Source organism: Neoarius graeffei, chromosome 3, assembly GCF_027579695.1.
Source record: "Neoarius graeffei isolate fNeoGra1 chromosome 3, fNeoGra1.pri, whole genome shotgun sequence".
Taxonomy (NCBI): Eukaryota; Metazoa; Chordata; class Actinopteri; order Siluriformes; family Ariidae; genus Neoarius; species Neoarius graeffei.
Window position 1 is genome coordinate 19,267,757 of NC_083571.1, and position 14,450 is coordinate 19,282,206.

Here is a 14,450-nt window from a genome sequence, read left to right on the forward strand (position 1 = left end):
CCAATATGATGAAAATATGTGTTAAAAGCTCGAAAACATGAAAATCCACGCTTAGAAAGTTGTTACATGTCACATATGCTCGAATGCACTCATTTCACTCAAAATCAATGTTCCTTGTCAAACGTTTGCTTTATGCTCTGAAAAGGCGTTAGAAACATGCTGAAGACGCTCCTGCGCTTGGAACGCTGTTTTCATGCACTCGGTGACACAAAAGGTGTTTTCCCACTCTGCACAAGTGCGTATCACAATACTATGTTGAAAACTCGTTTCAGACGTGCTTTTACAGTTAAAATGACCAATATGATGAAAATGTGTTAAAAGCTCGAAAACATGAAAATCCACGCTTAGAAAGTTGTTACATGTCACATATGCTCGACTGCACTCATTTCACTCAAAATCAATGTTCCTTGTCCAAACGTTTGCTTTATGCGTGAAAAGGCGATAGAAACAGGCTGAAGGCGCTCCTTCTGAAGGAAAGCTGTTTTCATGCACTCAGTGACACAAAGTGTTGTTTTCCCACTCTGAACAAGTGCATATCACAATACTATGTTGAAAACTCGTTTCAGACGTGCTTTTACAGTTAAAATGACCAATATGATGAAAATGTGTTAAAAGCTCGAAAACATGAAACTCCACGCTTAGAAAGTTGTTACATGTCACATATGCTCGACTGCACTCATTTCACTCAAAATCAATGTTCCTTGTCCAACGTTTGCTTTATGCTCTGAAAAGGCGTTAGAAACATGCTGAAGACGCTCCTGCGCTTGGAACGCTGTTTTCATGCACTCGGTGACGCAAAGGGTGTTTTCCCACTCTGAACAAGTGCGTATCACAATACTATGTTGAAAACTCGTTTCAGACGTGCTTTTACAGTTAAAATGACCAATATGATGAAAATGCGTTAAAAGCTCGAAAACATGAAAATCCATGCTTAGAAAGTTGTTTCATGTCACATATGCTCGACTGCACTCATTTCACTCAAAATCAATGTTTCTTGTCAAACGTTTGCTTTATGCGTGAAAAGGCGATAGAAACAGGCTGAAGGCGCTCCTTCTGAAGGAAAGCTGTTTTCATGCACTCAGTGACACAAAGTGTTGTTTTCCCACTCTGAACAAGTGCATATCACAATACTATGTTGAAAACTCGTTTCAGACGTGCTTTTACAGTTAAAATGACCAATGTGATGAAAATGTGTTAAAAGCTCGAAAACATGAAACTCCACGCTTAGAAAGTTGTTACATGTCACATATGCTCGACTGCACTCATTTCACTCAAATTCAATGTTCCTTGTCCAACGTTTGCTTTATGCTCTGAAAAGGCGTTAGAAACAGGCTGCAGACGCTCCTGCGCTTGGAACGCTGATTTCATGCACTCGGTGACGCAAAGGGTGTTTTCCCACTCTGCACAAGTGCGTATCACAATACTATGTTGAAAACTCGTATCAGACGTGCTTTTACAGTTAAAATGACCAATATGATGAAAATGTGTTAAAAGCTCGAAAACATGAAACTCCACGCTTAGAAAGTTGTTACATGTCACATATGCTCGACTGCACTCATTTCACTCAAATTCAATGTTCCTTGTCCAACGTTTGCTTTATGCTCTGAAAAGGCGTTAGAAACAGGCTGCAGACGCTCCTGCGCTTGGAACGCTGATTTCATGCACTCGGTGACGCAAAGGGTGTTTTCCCACTCTGCACAAGTGCGTATCACAATACTATGTTGAAAACTCGTTTCAGACGTGCTTTTACAGTTAAAATGACCAATATGATGAAAATGCGTTAAAAGCTCGAAAACATGAAAATCCATGCTTAGAAAGTTGTTTCATGTCACATATGCTCGACTGCACTCATTTCACTCAAATTCAATGTTCCTTGTCAAACGTTTGCTTTATGCGTGAAAAGGCGATAGAAACAGGCTGCAGACGCTCCTTCTGAAGGAAAGCTGTTTTCATGCACTCAGTGACACAAAGTGTTGTTTTCCCACTCTGCACAAGTGCATATCACAATACTATGTTGAAAACTCGTTTCAGACGAGCTTTTACAGTTAAAATGACCAATATGATAAAAATGTGTTAAAAGCTCGAAAACATGAAAATCCACGCTTAGAAAGTTGTTACTTGTCACATATGCTCGAATGCACTCATTTCACTCAAAATCAATGTTCCTTGTCAAACGTTTGCTTTATGCTCTGAAAAGGCGTTAGAAACATGCTGAAGACGCTCCAGCGCATGGAACGCTGTTTTCATGCACTCGGTGACGCAAAGGGTGTTTTCCCACTCTGAACAAGTGCGTATCACAATACTATGTTGAAAACTCGTTTCAGACGTGCTTTTACAGTTAAAATGACCAATATGATGAAAATGTGTTAAAAGCTCGAAAACATGAAAATCCACGCTTAGAAAGTTGTTACATGTCACATATGCTCGACTGCACTCATTTCACTCAAAATCAAGGATACTTATAAAACGTTTGCTTTATGCTCTGAAAAGGCGTTAGAAACAGGCTGCAGACGCTCCTGCGCTTGGAACGCTGATTTCATGCACTCGGTGACTCAAAGGGTGTTTTCCCACTCTGCACAAGTGCGTATCACAATACTATGTTGAAAACTCGTTTCAGACGTGCTTTTACAGTTAAAATGACCAATATGATGAAAATGTGTTAAAAGCTCGAAAACATGAAAATCCACGCTTAGAAAGTTGTTACATGTCACATATGCTCGACTGCACTCATTTCACTCAAAATCAAGGCTACTTATAAAACGTTTGCTTTATGCGTGAAAAGGCGATAGAAACAGGCTGAAGGCGCTCCTTCTGAAGGAAAGCTGTTTTCATGCACTCAGTGACACAAAGTGTTGTTTTCCCACTCTGAACAAGTGCATATCACAATACTATGTTGAAAACTCGTTTCAGACGTGCTTTTACAGTTAAAATGACCAATATGATGAAAATGCGTTAAAAGCTCGAAAACATGAAAATCCATGCTTAGAAAGTTGTTTCATGTCACATATGCTCGACTGCACTCATTTCACTCAAAATCAATGTTCCTTGTCAAACGTTTGCTTTATGCGTGAAAAGGCGATAGAAACAGGCTGAAGGCGCTCCTTCTGAAGGAAAGCTGTTTTCATGCACTCAGTGACACAAAGTGTTGTTTTCCCACTCTGCACAAGTGCGTATCACAATACTATGTTGAAAACTTGTTTCAGACGTGCTTTTACAGTTAAAATGACCAATATGATGAAAATGTGTTAAAAGCTCGAAAACATGAAAATCCACGCTTAGAAAGTTGTTACATGTCACATATGCTCGACTGCACTCGTTTCACTCAAAATCAAGGCTACTTATAAAACGTTTGCTTTATGCTCTGAAAAGGCGTTAGAAACAGGCTGCAGACGCTCCTGCGCTTGGAACGCTGATTTCATGCACTCGGTGACGCAAAGGGTGTTTTCCCACTCTGCACAAGTGCGTATCACAATACTATGTTGAAAACTCGTTTCAGACGTGCTTTTACAGTTAAAATGACCAATATGATGAAAATGCGTTAAAAGCTCGAAAACATGAAAATCCATGCTTAGAAAGTTGTTTCATGTCACATATGCTCGACTGCACTCATTTCACTCAAAATCAATGTTCCTTGTCAAACGTTTGCTTTATGCGTGAAAAGGCGATAGAAACAGGCTGAAGGCGCTCCTTCTGAAGGAAAGCTGTTTTCATGCACTCAGTGACCCAAGTGTTGTTTTCCCACTCTGCACAAGTGCGTATCACAATACTATGTTGAAAACTCGTTTCAGACGTGCTTTTACAGTTAAAATGACCAATATGATGAAAATGTGTTAAAAGCTCGAAAACATGAAAATCCACGCTTAGAAAGTTGTTACATGTCACATATGCTCGACTGCACTCATTTCACTCAAAATCAATGTTCCTTGTCCAACGTTTGCTTTATGCTCTGAAAAGGCGTTAGAAACAGGCTGCAGACACTCCTGCGCTTGGAACGCTGATTTCATGCACTCGGTGACGCAAAGGGTGTTTTCCCACTCTGCACAAGTGCGTATCACAATACTATGTTGAAAACTCGTTTCAGACGTGCTTTTACAGTTAAAATGACCAATATGATGAAAATGTGTTAAAAGCTCGAAAACATGAAAATCCACGCTTAGAAAGTTGTTACATGTCACATATGCTCGACTGCACTCATTTCACTCAAAATCAAGGCTACTTATAAAACGTTTGCTTTATGCGTGAAAAGGCAATAGAAACAGGCTGAAGGCGCTCCTTCTGAAGGAAAGCTGTTTTCATGCACTCAGTGACACAAAGTGTTGTTTTCCCACTCTGAACAAGTGCATATCACAATACTATGTTGAAAACTCGTTTCAGACGTGCTTTTACAGTTAAAATGACCAATATGATGAAAATGCGTTAAAAGCTCGAAAACATGAAAATCCACGCTTAGAAAGTTGTTACATGTCACATATGCTCGACTGCACTCATTTCACTCAAATTCAATGTTCCTTGTCCAACGTTTGCTTTATGCTCTGAAAAGGCGTTAGAAACAGGCTGCAGACGCTCCTGCGCTTGGAACGCTGATTTCATGCACTCGGTGACGCAAAGGGTGTTTTCCCACTCTGCACAAGTGCGTATCACAATACTATGTTGAAAACTCGTTTCAGACGTGCTTTTACAGTTAAAATGACCAATATGATGAAAATGTGTTAAAAGCTCGAAAACATGAAAATCCACGCTTAGAAAGTTGTTACATGTCACATATGCTCGACTGCACTCATTTCACTCAAAATCAAGGCTACTTATAAAACGTTTGCTTTATGCGTGAAAAGGCGATAGAAACAGGCTGAAGGCGCTCCTTCTGAAGGAAAGCTGTTTTCATGCACTCAGTGACACAAAGTGTTGTTTTCCCACTCTGAACAAGTGCATATCACAATACTATGTTGAAAACTCGTTTCAGACGTGCTTTTACAGTTAAAATGACCAATATGATGAAAATGCGTTAAAAGCTCGAAAACATGAAAATCCACGCTTAGAAAGTTGTTACATGTCACATATGCTCGACTGCACTCATTTCACTCAAATTCAATGTTCCTTGTCCAACGTTTGCTTTATGCTCTGAAAAGGCGTTAGAAACAGGCTGCAGACGCTCCTGCGCTTGGAACGCTGATTTCATGCACTCGGTGACGCAAAGGGTGTTTTCCCACTCTGCACAAGTGCGTATCACAATACTATGTTGAAAACTCGTTTCATACGTGCTTTTACAGTTAAAATGACCAATATGATGAAATTGTATTAAAAGCTCGAAAACATGAAAATCCACGCTTAGAAAGTTGTTACATGTCACATATGCTCGACTGCACTCATTTCACTCAAAATCAATGTTCCTTGTCCAACGTTTGCTTTATGCTCTGAAAAGGCGTTAGAAACAGGCTGCAGACGCTCCTGCGCTTGGAACGCTGATTTCATGCACTCGGTGACGCAAAGGGTGTTTTCCCACTCTGCACAAGTGCGTATCACAATACTATGTTGAAGACTCGTTTCAGACGTGCTTTTACAGTTAAAATGACCAATATGATGAAAATGTGTTAAAAGCTCGAAAACATGAAAATCCACGCTTAGAAAGTTGTTACCTGTCACATATGCTCGACTGCACTCATTTCACTCAAAATCAATGTTCCTTGTCCAACGTTTGCTTTATGCTCTGAAAAGGCGTTAGAAACAGGCTGCAGACGCTCCTGCGCTTGGAACGCTGATTTCATGCACTCGGTGACGCAAAGGGTGTTTTCCCACTCTGCACAAGTGCGTATCACAATACTATGTTGAAAACTCGTTTCAGACGTGCTTTTACAGTTAAAATGACCAATATGATGAAAATGCGTTAAAAGCTCGAAAACATGAAAATCCATGCTTAGAAAGTTGTTTCATGTCACATATGCTCGACTGCACTCATTTCACTCAAAATCAAGGCTACTTATAAAACGTTTGCTTTATGCGTGAAAAGGCGATAGAAACAGGCTGAAGGCGCTCCTTCTGAAGGAAAGCTGTTTTCATGCACTCAGTGACACAACGTGTTGTTTTCCAAGTCTGAACAAGTGCATATCACAATACTATGTTGAAAACTCGTTTCAGACGTGCTTTTACAGTTAAAATGACCAATATGATGAAAATGTGTTAAAAGCTCGAAAACATGAAAATCCACGCTTAGAAAGTTGTTACATGTCACATATGCTCGACTGCACTCATTTCACTCAAAATCAATGTTCCTTGTCCAACGTTTGCTTTATGCTCTGAAAAGGCGTTAGAAACAGGCTGCAGACGCTCCTGCGCTTGGAACGCTGATTTCATGCACTCGGTGACGCAAAGGGTGTTTTCCCACTCTGCACAAGTGCGTATCACAATACTATGTTGAAAACTCGTTTCAGACGTGCTTTTACAGTTAAAATGACCAATATGATGAAAATGTGTTAAAAGCTCGAAAACATGAAAATCCACGCTTAGAAAGTTGTTACCTGTCACATATGCTCGACTGCACTCATTTCACTCAAAATCAAGGCTACTTATAAAACGTTTGCTTTATGCGTGAAAAGGCGATAGAAACAGGCTGAAGGCGCTCCTTCTGAAGGAAAGCTGTTTTCATGCACTCAGTGACACAACGTGTTGTTTTCCAAGTCTGAACAAGTGCATATCACAATACTATGTTGAAAACTCGTTTCAGACGTGCTTTTACAGTTAAAATGACCAATATGATGAAAATGTGTTAAAAGCTCGAAAACATGAAAATCCACGCTTAGAAAGTTGTTACATGTCACATATGCTCGACTGCACTCATTTCACTCAAAATCAATGTTCCTTGTCCAACGTTTGCTTTATGCTCTGAAAAGGCGTTAGAAACAGGCTGCAGACGCTCCTGCGCTTGGAACGCTGATTTCATGCACTCGGTGACGCAAAGGGTGTTTTCCCACTCTGCACAAGTGCGTATCACAATACTATGTTGAAAACTCGTTTCATACGTGCTTTTACAGTTAAAATGACCAATATGATGAAATTGTATTAAAAGCTCGAAAACATGAAAATCCACGCTTAGAAAGTTGTTACATGTCACATATGCTCGACTGCACTCATTTCACTCAAAATCAATGTTCCTTGTCCAACGTTTGCTTTATGCTCTGAAAAGGCGTTAGAAACAGGCTGCAGACGCTCCTGCGCTTGGAACGCTGATTTCATGCACTCGGTGACGCAAAGGGTGTTTTCCCACTCTGCACAAGTGCGTATCACAATACTATGTTGAAGACTCGTTTCAGACGTGCTTTTACAGTTAAAATGACCAATATGATGAAAATGTGTTAAAAGCTCGAAAACATGAAAATCCACGCTTAGAAAGTTGTTACCTGTCACATATGCTCGACTGCACTCATTTCACTCAAAATCAATGTTCCTTGTCCAACGTTTGCTTTATGCTCTGAAAAGGCGTTAGAAACAGGCTGCAGACGCTCCTGCGCTTGGAACGCTGATTTCATGCACTCGGTGACGCAAAGGGTGTTTTCCCACTCTGCACAAGTGCGTATCACAATACTATGTTGAAAACTCGTTTCAGACGTGCTTTTACAGTTAAAATGACCAATATGATGAAAATGCGTTAAAAGCTCGAAAACATGAAAATCCATGCTTAGAAAGTTGTTTCATGTCACATATGCTCGACTGCACTCATTTCACTCAAAATCAAGGCTACTTATAAAACGTTTGCTTTATGCGTGAAAAGGCGATAGAAACAGGCTGAAGGCGCTCCTTCTGAAGGAAAGCTGTTTTCATGCACTCAGTGACACAACGTGTTGTTTTCCAAGTCTGAACAAGTGCATATCACAATACTATGTTGAAAACTCGTTTCAGACGTGCTTTTACAGTTAAAATGACCAATATGATGAAAATGTGTTAAAAGCTCGAAAACATGAAAATCCACGCTTAGAAAGTTGTTACATGTCACATATGCTCGACTGCACTCATTTCACTCAAAATCAATGTTCCTTGTCCAACGTTTGCTTTATGCTCTGAAAAGGCGTTAGAAACAGGCTGCAGACGCTCCTGCGCTTGGAACGCTGATTTCATGCACTCGGTGACGCAAAGGGTGTTTTCCCACTCTGCACAAGTGCGTATCACAATACTATGTTGAAAACTCGTTTCAGACGTGCTTTTACAGTTAAAATGACCAATATGATGAAAATGTGTTAAAAGCTCGAAAACATGAAAATCCACGCTTAGAAAGTTGTTACCTGTCACATATGCTCGACTGCACTCATTTCACTCAAAATCAAGGCTACTTATAAAACGTTTGCTTTATGCGTGAAAAGGCGATAGAAACAGGCTGAAGGCGCTCCTTCTGAAGGAAAGCTGTTTTCATGCACTCAGTGACACAACGTGTTGTTTTCCAAGTCTGAACAAGTGCATATCACAATACTATGTTGAAAACTCGTTTCAGACGTGCTTTTACAGTTAAAATGACCAATATGATGAAAATGTGTTAAAAGCTCGAAAACATGAAAATCCACGCTTAGAAAGTTGTTACATGTCACATATGCTCGACTGCACTCATTTCACTCAAAATCAATGTTCCTTGTCCAACGTTTGCTTTATGCTCTGAAAAGGCGTTAGAAACAGGCTGCAGACGCTCCTGCGCTTGGAACGCTGATTTCATGCACTCGGTGACGCAAAGGGTGTTTTCCCACTCTGCACAAGTGCGTATCACAATACTATGTTGAAAACTCGTTTCAGACGTGCTTTTACAGTTAAAATGACCAATATGATGAAAATGCGTTAAAAGCTCGAAAACATGAAAATCCATGCTTAGAAAGTTGTTTCATGTCACATATGCTCGACTGCACTCATTTCACTCAAAATCAATGTTCCTTGTCAAACGTTTGCTTTATGCGTGAAAAGGCGATAGAAACAGGCTGAAGGCGCTCCTTCTGAAGGAAAGCTGTTTTCATGCACTCAGTGACCCAAAGTGTTGTTTTCCCACTCTGCACAAGTGCGTATCACAATACTATGTTGAAAACTCGTTTCAGACGTGCTTTTACAGTTAAAATGACCAATATGATGAAAATGTGTTAAAAGCTCGAAAACATGAAAATCCACGCTTAGAAAGTTGTTACATGTCACATATGCTCGACTGCACTCATTTCACTCAAAATCAAGGCTACTTATAAAACGTTTGCTTTATGCTCTGAAAAGGCGTTAGAAACAGGCTGCAGACGCTCCTGCGCTTGGAACGCTGATTTCATGCACTCGGTGACGCAAAGGGTGTTTTCCCACTCTGCACAAGTGCGTATCACAATACTATGTTGAAAACTCGTTTCAGACGTGCTTTTACAGTTAAAATGACCAATATGATGAAAATGTGTTAAAAGCTCGAAAACATGAAAATCCACGCTTAGAAAGTTGTTACATGTCAAATATGCTCGACTGCACTCATTTCACTCAAAATCAATGTTCCTTGTCAAACGTTTGCATTATGCGTGAAAAGGCCATAGAAACAGGCTGAAGGCGCTCTTTCTGAAGGAAAGCTGTTTTCATGCACTCAGTGACACAAAGTGTTGTTTTCCCACTCTGAACAAGTGCATATCACAATACTATGTTGAAAACTCGTTTCAGACGTGCTTTTACAGTTAAAATGACCAATATGATGAAAATGTGTTAAAAGCTCGAAAACATGAAAATCCACGCTTAGAAAGTTGTTACATGTCACATATGCTCGACTGCACTCATTTCACTCAAAATCAAGGCTACTTATAAAACGTTTGCTTTATGCTCTGAAAAGGCGTTAGAAACAGGCTGCAGACGCTCCTGCGCTTGGAACGCTGATTTCATGCACTCGGTGACGCAAAGGGTGTTTTCCCACTCTGCACAAGTGCGTATCACAATACTATGTTGAAAACTCGTTTCAGACGTGCTTTTACAGTTAAAATGACCAATATGATGAAAATGTGTTAAAAGCTCGAAAACATGAAAATCCACGCTTAGAAAGTTGTTACATGTCACATATGCTCGACTGCACTCATTTCACTCAAAATCAAGGCTACTTATAAAACGTTTGCTTTATGCGTGAAAAGGCGATAGAAACAGGCTGAAGGCGCTCCTTCTGAAGGAAAGCTGTTTTCATGCACTCAGTGACACAAAGTGTTGTTTTCCCACTCTGAACAAGTGCATATCACAATACTATGTTGAAAACTCGTTTCAGACGTGCTTTTACAGTTAAAATGACCAATATGATGAAAATGCGTTAAAAGCTCGAAAACATGAAAATCCATGCTTAGAAAGTTGTTTCATGTCACATATGCTCGACTGCACTCATTTCACTCAAAATCAATGTTTATTGTCAAACGTTTGCTTTATGCGTGAAAAGGCGATAGAAACAGGTTGAAGGCGCTCCTTCTGAAGGAAAGCTGTTTTCATGCACTCAGTGACACAACGTGTTGTTTTCCAAGTCTGAACAAGTGCATATCACAATACTATGTTGAAAACTCGTTTCAGACGTGCTTTTACAGTTAAAATGACCAATATGATAAAAATGTGTTAAAAGCTCGAAAACATGAAAATCCACGCTTAGAAAGTTGTTACATGTCACATATGCTCGACTGCACTCATTTCACTCAAAATCAATGTTCCTTGTCAAACGTTTGCTTTATGCGTGAAAAGGCGATAGAAACAGGCTGAAGGCGCTCCTTCTGAAGGAAAGCTGTTTTCATGCACTCAGTGACACAAAGTGTTGTTTTCCCACTCTGCACAAGTGCATATCACAATACTATGTTGAAAACTCGTTTCAGACGTGCTTTTACAGTTAAAATGACCAATATGATAAAAATGTGTTAAAAGCTCGAAAACATGAAAATCCACGCTTAGAAAGTTGTTAAATGTCACATGTGCTCGACTGCACTCATTTCACTCAAAATCAATGTTCCTTGTCAAACGTTTGCTTTATGCGTGAAAAGGCCATAGAAACAGGCTGAAGGCGCTCTTTCTGAAGGAAAGCTGTTTTCATGCACTCAGTGACACAAAGTGTTGTTTTCCCACTCTGAACAAGTGCATATCACAATACTATGTTGGAAACTCGTATCAGACGTGCTTTTACAGTTAAAATGACCAATATGATGAAAATATGTGTTAAAAGCTCGAAAACATGAAAATCCACGCTTAGAAAGTTGTTACATGTCACATATGCTCGAATGCACTCATTTCACTCAAAATCAATGTTCCTTGTCAAACGTTTGCTTTATGCTCTGAAAAGGCGTTAGAAACATGCTGAAGACGCTCCTGCGCTTGGAACGCTGTTTTCATGCACTCGGTGACGCAAAGGGTGTTTTCCCACTCTGAACAAGTGCGTATCACAATACTATGTTGAAAACTCGTTTCAGACGTGCTTTTACAGTTAAAATGACCAATATGATGAAAATGCGTTAAAAGCTCGAAAACATGAAAATCCATGCTTAGAAAGTTGTTTCATGTCACATATGCTCGACTGCACTCATTTCACTCAAAATCAATGTTCCTTGTCAAACGTTTGCTTTATGCGTGAAAAGGCGATAGAAACAGGCTGAAGGCGCTCCTTCTGAAGGAAAGCTGTTTTCATGCACTCAGTGACACAACGTGTTGTTTTCCAAGTCTGAACAAGTGCATATCACAATACTATGTTGAAAACTCGTTTCAGACGTGCTTTTACAGTTAAAATGACCAATATGATGAAAATGTGTTAAAAGCTCGAAAACATGAAAATCCACGCTTAGAAAGTTGTTACATGTCACATATGCTCGACTGCACTCATTTCACTCAAAATCAATGTTCCTTGTCCAACGTTTGCTTTATGCTCTGAAAAGGCGTTAGAAACAGGCTGCAGACGCTCCTGCGCTTGGAACGCTGATTTCATGCACTCGGTGACGCAAAGGGTGTTTTCCCACTCTGCACAAGTGCGTATCACAATACTATGTTGAAAACTCGTTTCAGACGTGCTTTTACAGTTAAAATGACCAATATGATGAAAATGTGTTAAAAGCTCGAAAACATGAAAATCCACGCTTAGAAAGTTGTTACCTGTCACATATGCTCGACTGCACTCATTTCACTCAAAATCAAGGCTACTTATAAAACGTTTGCTTTATGCGTGAAAAGGCGATAGAAACAGGCTGAAGGCGCTCCTTCTGAAGGAAAGCTGTTTTCATGCACTCAGTGACACAACGTGTTGTTTTCCAAGTCTGAACAAGTGCATATCACAATACTATGTTGAAAACTCGTTTCAGACGTGCTTTTACAGTTAAAATGACCAATATGATGAAAATGTGTTAAAAGCTCGAAAACATGAAAATCCACGCTTAGAAAGTTGTTACATGTCACATATGCTCGACTGCACTCATTTCACTCAAAATCAATGTTCCTTGTCCAACGTTTGCTTTATGCTCTGAAAAGGCGTTAGAAACAGGCTGCAGACGCTCCTGCGCTTGGAACGCTGATTTCATGCACTCGGTGACGCAAAGGGTGTTTTCCCACTCTGCACAAGTGCGTATCACAATACTATGTTGAAAACTCGTTTCAGACGTGCTTTTACAGTTAAAATGACCAATATGATGAAAATGCGTTAAAAGCTCGAAAACATGAAAATCCATGCTTAGAAAGTTGTTTCATGTCACATATGCTCGACTGCACTCATTTCACTCAAAATCAATGTTCCTTGTCAAACGTTTGCTTTATGCGTGAAAAGGCGATAGAAACAGGCTGAAGGCGCTCCTTCTGAAGGAAAGCTGTTTTCATGCACTCAGTGACCCAAAGTGTTGTTTTCCCACTCTGCACAAGTGCGTATCACAATACTATGTTGAAAACTCGTTTCAGACGTGCTTTTACAGTTAAAATGACCAATATGATGAAAATGTGTTAAAAGCTCGAAAACATGAAAATCCACGCTTAGAAAGTTGTTACATGTCACATATGCTCGACTGCACTCATTTCACTCAAAATCAAGGCTACTTATAAAACGTTTGCTTTATGCTCTGAAAAGGCGTTAGAAACAGGCTGCAGACGCTCCTGCGCTTGGAACGCTGATTTCATGCACTCGGTGACGCAAAGGGTGTTTTCCCACTCTGCACAAGTGCGTATCACAATACTATGTTGAAAACTCGTTTCAGACGTGCTTTTACAGTTAAAATGACCAATATGATGAAAATGTGTTAAAAGCTCGAAAACATGAAAATCCACGCTTAGAAAGTTGTTACATGTCAAATATGCTCGACTGCACTCATTTCACTCAAAATCAATGTTCCTTGTCAAACGTTTGCATTATGCGTGAAAAGGCCATAGAAACAGGCTGAAGGCGCTCTTTCTGAAGGAAAGCTGTTTTCATGCACTCAGTGACACAAAGTGTTGTTTTCCCACTCTGAACAAGTGCATATCACAATACTATGTTGAAAACTCGTTTCAGACGTGCTTTTACAGTTAAAATGACCAATATGATGAAAATGTGTTAAAAGCTCGAAAACATGAAAATCCACGCTTAGAAAGTTGTTACATGTCACATATGCTCGACTGCACTCATTTCACTCAAAATCAAGGCTACTTATAAAACGTTTGCTTTATGCTCTGAAAAGGCGTTAGAAACAGGCTGCAGACGCTCCTGCGCTTGGAACGCTGATTTCATGCACTCGGTGACGCAAAGGGTGTTTTCCCACTCTGCACAAGTGCGTATCACAATACTATGTTGAAAACTCGTTTCAGACGTGCTTTTACAGTTAAAATGACCAATATGATGAAAATGTGTTAAAAGCTCGAAAACATGAAAATCCACGCTTAGAAAGTTGTTACATGTCACATATGCTCGACTGCACTCATTTCACTCAAAATCAAGGCTACTTATAAAACGTTTGCTTTATGCGTGAAAAGGCGATAGAAACAGGCTGAAGGCGCTCCTTCTGAAGGAAAGCTGTTTTCATGCACTCAGTGACACAAAGTGTTGTTTTCCCACTCTGAACAAGTGCATATCACAATACTATGTTGAAAACTCGTTTCAGACGTGCTTTTACAGTTAAAATGACCAATATGATGAAAATGCGTTAAAAGCTCGAAAACATGAAAATCCATGCTTAGAAAGTTGTTTCATGTCACATATGCTCGACTGCACTCATTTCACTCAAAATCAATGTTTATTGTCAAACGTTTGCTTTATGCGTGAAAAGGCGATAGAAACAGGTTGAAGGCGCTCCTTCTGAAGGAAAGCTGTTTTCATGCACTCAGTGACACAACGTGTTGTTTTCCAAGTCTGAACAAGTGCATATCACAATACTATGTTGAAAACTCGTTTCAGACGTGCTTTTACAGTTAAAATGACCAATATGATAAAAATGTGTTAAAAGCTCGAAAACATGAAAATCCACGCTTAGAAAGTTGTTACATGTCACATATGCTCGACTGCACTC